Genomic DNA, 7,191 nt, shown 5'->3' on the forward strand with positions numbered 1-7,191 from the left:
CATACATAGTCTCTTGACATAAAATGTTGAATACTATTTGCATGTTTTCTTATTATGTTTATATAATCAAACATACACTTTCTAGATTTATCTTGGAGAAGAGGGTTCCCAGGAAAAGTAAGTATATAGCTTCTAGAACACCCTTTGGTAGATAGATTTCTTCAGTGTCATGCTCTGACACTGAAGAGGTGCCTTAACAAATAGCTGTGCCTTGATAAATATTCTCAGATAATGACAGCTGTAGACATAAAGGATTCTGAAGAAGCAATTCTGATCTGGCCAGCTGCTGAGAGGAAGGAATGTCTTGGGATGTGCAACACTGGCTTTTACAAGATGTCAGCACTTCCTGTGGCTCCTGTAGTGGGCAGGTGCCCAGAGGGAAGGTAAGGAAACTTCAGTGTCTGAGTTAATACAGAGCTCTGGTCTCTGAAAAAGAGAACAATATTTTCTCCAATATAATCTCATTTCACTTCATTTAAATAGCACTGGTTCCAGTGTTTCCCTTTTACTGAGGAGGAAATTGAACATCCAGCCCTTTAATTCAAATGAAGCCACATTGCTAGGAGGTCACAAAGCCAGAATCTGAATCAGGTTCCTACAACTCTCAAAATCAGCATGTTTCATGGCCATGCTGAATCCTGCTTAGTGGCTGTTTCAGAGAGGAGCTAGGCCCTGGGAATTGGAGCTGTGTGTCTATTGGAGTCACACAAAAAAGATGAGGATGGGAGACCAGACTACTTGACCATTAATGCCTGTTTTGGTTTGGGTATGAGGTGTCCCCCTAAACTCCTGTGTTATAAGAACATTTGGAGTGAAATGAACATCAGTGAAATGATGAGATTCTAACCTAAATAGTTCATCCCAGTTTGAAAGGACTGGCTAGGTGGTAGCTGAAAGTTGGAGGAGCCTAACTGGAGGATGTGAGTTACTGAGAACCTGCCCTGGAAGGATGTGTCTTCTCTATATCCTTTTCCCTCTGTGCTTCCCAGCTGCCTTGAGATAAGCAGCATTTCTGCCTCACTTTGGCCCAGATCAATAGCGTTAGCTGAAAATGGCCTGAACGTCTGAAATCCTAAGACAAAATGAACTTTCCCTCCTCTAAGTTATTCTTGTCAAGTATTTTGGTCACAATGAAGAAAACCTAATGTAATGACATTACAGAGCGAGGCAGCCTTGAAGGAGGAGTACACAGCCCTCTAATGTACCTATCCTTAGAGTTTCACAAAATAATGCCTTCCAGACAGAGGAGGCCAAGGCATGTTCTTGTTTTTGTTTTTGTTTGTTATGTTTTTATTGTTGATGGTGCTGGGGATCAAAGCTAGGGCCCTGGGCATGCTAAGTAAGCACTATGCCTCTGAGCATCCTCTCTAGCCTACTAAGGCTTGCTGTTTTACAACTCCAAGCTAAGAATATTTTCCACATTTAAAAACATTGATGAAACAAGGAATATTTGTAGCTACAAATCATAAAATATTTATTATCTGAGACTTTACAGAAGAATGTCTGCCCACCTTAGTCCACTTAGTCCTTCTGCAACTTTCACTGGAGGAGGAAAGAACAATTTCCTCAGGATATCTGGTGAACTTGAGATAGACAGTCTAGATAATAGCCAGAGTCATTTTTGCTACCCTAACAAGTTGGTGCCCTAATGATGTATGTGTTCATTCAACTTCTAGTCATCTTTATTTAAAAGTATTGGTGGATGTAAATATAATAATATATTTAATATATATTATTTAAATATATATTTTTTAAATATTTAAGATTTAAATGTAATAAAGATACCATCAGATAGTTGAATGCAGTAAGGTGGAATTTGGAGACCAAGCCAAGTAGTGACACTCCAGCTTCCAGGTTTATTGGTGTAATAAGGCTCATTTCCAGGTCCTGGGGAACTGAATCTCTCTCACACACACACACACACACACACACACACACACACACATATATATATATATATATATATATATATATATATATATATATATATATATATATGTATGTATGTATATATATATTTCAGGAGATGGTAACTGCTCCTTATAACCTAATTGTCTAGAGAAACATATAAAGGAGAGTTTGTTATTAAAATAATTACAAATAGATATACATATTTTCTGAATTGTATTTTAATTACATTTGGGGCTTTGCATAATTAAAGGGAAAATATCTTCACTGACATTATCATGAGATGCTGCTTTTTGTTTTCATTTTAAGATTTTCAAGTTTGCTCTATTAGACTACATTTTGTTATATGAACCAACAAATAAGGATTGAAATTGCTGAATGTAAGAGATCCCTAAAGGACACAACTCATAAAATAAAGGAAAAAACAATATAGTGCCTTGAAATTCATATTTTTGGCAGAAATAAGACATTTTACAGGGAGAAATTTTAATGGATTCTATTCTTTGAAACATTTGAGCAAACATGGAACAAAATTCATCAAATTTACTATCAAATCTATTCACTGCAGCAGAAAAACTGTCCCAAATTAATTCTCACAAAAAAGCTTTTCCTGTCAAAAAAATAAAATAAAATGTTAAAAGTATTATGTGAACAAGATATCAGACATAATAAGCATGGTATCCAAACCCACTGTGAATTTCAATAAAAGTAAATCATAACCCTTGATTGCAAGACACCTGTGATTTCATTCTTCCCTGCAGCTATTTTACTCTTACATGATAACAGGGGGAAAAAAGTACAGTAAAATTTAAGAAAAAAGCAGAGCACAGTGAGAGAATATAAAATAACTGAGTCAAATTACACAAAAAAGTGAGATACACACGAATTACAGTAACAGATATTTGAATGAAAATTTAACTTTAGTGGATTAGTGGTAACTTGGATTTCCAGCTTTGTGGCTGGAAAGATCAAAGTGATTATAAAACAAAGTCAGCATTAGAATTGTCAAAGAGCTAAGGAGATTCTGGGTGTCCCTGGGACTCCTTTCCTGTTCACACTGGCCAGTATCAAAAGGTGTGAGTGTTTGGGAACATCAATGGGAACTTGAACATGCACTCTTTAAAATTTAGATCCTAGCAGGCATCCAATTCCTTTAGAAAACTTGAATGATTTCATTGATTTTACTGTTGTTTTTTTTTTGTTGTTGTTGTTGTTTGTTTGTTTGTTTTGAAATTACCCTGAAGACAATTTATGGAATTGGTACAAAAAATGTCCCACTAAGGTATTTCTAGGAATTCCCAGGCAGCAATTTGGCTGTGTTGTCCTGCCTCAGAGAATTAATCTCTCATGCGCCTAACTGGGTTGAAAATAAGGAAATATTGGTAGATAACAGCATAGAATTTCCAGAGAAGTCTTATTTCAGAATTTCATAAAGAGCAAGCACTACGTGGACTTTTTTGAGGGAGACTGAATTGGCCTGAATTTAAGGAATAGGATAAGTGTGCTCAACCTGTAACTAGCACCAAGGAAGCCAAGTGGCAGGTGGTCTTGTATGAGTGGCAGCCCCTTCCCTGATACCTGCATGGACCAGTTGCTGGAAGAGCTCTGGAAAAACATCTGTGCCTGAAAATATCAAATTGGGCTGTGGGATTGGAGTCCAGTGTGGTGATAAAACAGCTGTGCTGCATTTGTGTTTTTGAGGTCATTTAGTGACACATGGATGAGGGTCTTCTGACCCCCCACTGGCTTTTTGGAACTGGCCTAGTATCTTCATTGATGTCTTATGCTTCGGTCTATCTCATTGATGGAGGTGAAGGGCAGAAGAAGAGGGCAGACCCTGTGGATTGACCTGAGAGTACCCTTGTCTTCATTATTTTCACTGATGGTTTTTCACCAGTGCTGAAGACCCTGACAGAATCCGTTAGCACTGACACCCTCTATGCCATGTCAGTCTTCATGCTGTTGGGCCACCTAATCTTTTTTGATTATGGGGCTAATGCCACCATTGTACCTAGCACACTCTCCTTGAACATGGCCATCCTTGCTTCTGTCTGCCTTCAGAAGACTTCACATCTTCCCCAGTGCCTGTGTGCCTTCATCATGGTTACATTTAACCATCCAGAGTTTTGCACCATGGCCCATGTTACAGAAGAAACTGAAGGCCTGTACTGTCTGCAGCTATGTGGGGGTCACACTGGTTTTTGCATTCTCAGCCTTGTGATGTCTGCTGTCCATTAGTGCTGTGGGAGCCATACTCTTTGCTCTTCTGCTGGTTTACACCTCATGCCTCTGCCCTTTCTACCTGATTCACCTGCAGTTTTTGAAGAACACACTCATGGGCCTTGGGATGAAGCTGAAATCAAAGACTTGTCCAAGTTCCTCAGCTAAATTAAGGACCACGTATTACATTATAAAGAACAGTAGACCGAATCCTAACCAGCATCAAATCTAAAGGCAAAGCTGAGTCTGAGGCTGTAGGCTGATGTGGATGAGAAAACAGAGATCAGAAGAAACAGTTAACCAAAGGCCTGGGTGGTGAATGTGCTTACCCAGTCTGTCATTTTATGATAAAAATGCTTTCTGGTGCTCTCTTGAATTATTGCCTCTCATCTATTATTCACTATAACAGATGTGGCCTCTATTAAAAAAGTAACAACATGTATACACACATATGTGCACACACACAAATACTGTCCCACAAATATTGCCAATGTATTTACCTTATAAATGTACCTAGTGCTCTAAAAAATTCTCTAAGCTACTCTTCCATTATCAAATGTCATTTTTATGCTAAATGTTCTTATGTTTATCATTTTTATATATTATGGCTTATATTTATTATTATTTAAATATTATTCTTAGATTAAATGGTGTATGATAAAAAGGTTTGATTTTGGGTTTCTCTGAAAACTGAAAGAACTGAGCCCAGTCATCCCTTTCATTCATATTATTCCTTGAAACATATCCTTTCATTGAATTTACTGTCAACTTCTGAAAATTATCTTTTATTTTGTTATAAAGATGTTAAAATATACCTGATACATCCAGTAACATAAACTTTAATATAAGCTTATAAACAATAACATAAATCTTATGGTCATATTTTTAAAGTAGTTACCATTTTGTTGCATTAAGAACTTTATTATAGCCAGTTAAGGTGGCACATGCCTGTAATATCAGTTGCTTGGGAGGCTGAGGCCGGAGGATCTGGAGTTCAAGGCCAACTTTCAGGAACAGCAAGGAACTAAGCAACTCAGCGAGACTCTGTCTCTATCTAAAATACAAAATAGGGCTGGGGATGTAGCTCAGTGGTCAAGTGCCCCTGAATTCAATCCCTGGTAACAAAAAAAAAAAGAACTTTATTGACTGAAGTAATTAACTAATAATTATCCAAGTGCCATTTAAATTATTCTAACAGTTCTCCTGAGTGGCATAATTGCAGGAGACCATGTCATTTTGAAGAAAGCTAGAGAAGACACTTCTTGAATTTGAGAACATTCTATTTCTAATTGAAAAATTGAATTTTATTACACCTCCTTATTCCCATGAAGAGCTTAGTATGGCAAGGGTTAACAGTAAGGAAAAGGTGAGGTTTGGGAGAGGCAGCAAAACCTGAGAGGGGTGTTTTTGTTTAATCAAATTTTAGGTTTCTGTGAAATTTGTATATATGTAATATATATATATATATATATATATATATATATATATATATATATATATATATATATATATAAAACCTTTAAATTAAATCTTTTTGATTATTACAGATACTTATATTTAATTCTAACATGAAATTAGAAAACTAAGAATTCTAAGCATATCACTTGGAAAATAAATCTGTGGGCTGTTATGAAAACAAAATCTATGCAATAATAATACCTTTAGGTTATATTTTTAGTGATGCTGTCAATATGTAAAGTGTAGTTAGGAGCACACCTTTAATTTCCTCTGTAGAGATTTTACCACCATCTGTTACCATAATATATCTTGTGTCCCTGGTTAATGATTTGCATTTGTTTGATGAACTCTTACAATATGCTGGGACTTTGAGAACAATAGTCTTTGTCAAAAGAATTATGTATCCAGCTAAGAGAAAAAAATCAAGTCATAATACTAATGGAATCATTTATTTATAATTTAACACATTTTGAACTATTAAATGACAAAAATTGGGCCAGAGGTTTTCATTTATTTTTCCTAATTTTATCATCACAATGCCTTTTGAATTTGGACGTGATGCTAATTCCTATAAAGAAGTACACACTCAGAGGGGCAACTTTACCACCTTAATATGTGGCATTGTCTGGATTCAATGACAAATCTTCAAGGCAAGTGTTCCTTCCCTGATTTTATAATAGTCCAAAATAAAATGAAAAATAAAAGATAAACAAATTACTGCAGTTGCCAGAAGCCCCATGTCTTCAGATGAAGGATAAGTGATTCAATTTCCCCGGGGGAGAAGAGAACTTTTCTCTTGATTGTCCTTGAACAAGAGAAGAAAACAATAAGGAAAAGTTTTGTTCCAGGACCTCATGAATGTTTTATAGGAGAAAGCCTTTTCAGGTTGTAGAGTGTGATTCAAGTCAGACAGGTCCACACGAGGCTCCTGAGAGCAGAAGGCAAGAGAATATAGTAAAATAAGACCATGTGCATGAAAAACCTTCAAATGGCCATGGAGGGGGAGTGACAGGACCAAGGAAGGTGTGAGCTTGAGTTGTTGTAGCTTACCATGTTATAAAATGAGCAAGGGGATGTGACTGTTGCCTTGATGAAGCCAGATCAGAGTGTCCCCACCCTTGAGAGATGATTATGAGTTACAGATGAGAGACTTGCCTCTTGTTTTCCCCAACCTGCACTGAATGCTGTGCAGAGCACCCAGTGAATTCAGAGAGAATATAGTCCTTAGTGAAATATCCCTAGTGACACTATCTCATGATATATGAGAGCAATTTACAGAAATAATTAATTGCAGGTGTAGCTACATGTCTCTGAAAATATAAGAAAGGAGGGATTCGCCAAGGTTGCTGAGTGATGTATAAATTACATATATCAAGTTTCCTTAGGTATCCTGGTTCCAGGACTACCTTTAGTCTCTGAGGCATCAGCCACAGTCTATTAAACAGGATCCCACTTGAACTCACTGCTGAAATATGTCTGTTGCTCTAATGGATTTGTTCAATTCATTCCTGGAAAGAAACTGAAAAGCTGATGAAAACTGTATCATTTTCATTTATTTAAATGGCTTTTAGGTCCATGCTAATAAATTTTGAATCCATAGTTCAT

The 7,191-nt window shown here is 36.6% G+C and overlaps 1 pseudogene; it reads left to right on the forward strand.

Annotated features, from left to right (window-relative positions):
• Nucleotides 1-299: 299 nt before the first annotated feature.
• LOC124077889 (phosphatidylinositol N-acetylglucosaminyltransferase subunit C-like) lies at nt 300-4,296 on the forward strand (annotated as a pseudogene).
• Nucleotides 4,297-7,191: the final 2,895 nt, after the last annotated feature.

The sequence above is a fragment of the Marmota monax genome, unplaced genomic scaffold, assembly GCF_021218885.2.
Source record: "Marmota monax isolate L192 unplaced genomic scaffold, Marmota_monax_Labrador192_F-V1.1 WCK01_AAM20220418_F8-fsc00027, whole genome shotgun sequence".
NCBI classification, from domain to species: Eukaryota; Metazoa; Chordata; class Mammalia; order Rodentia; family Sciuridae; genus Marmota; species Marmota monax.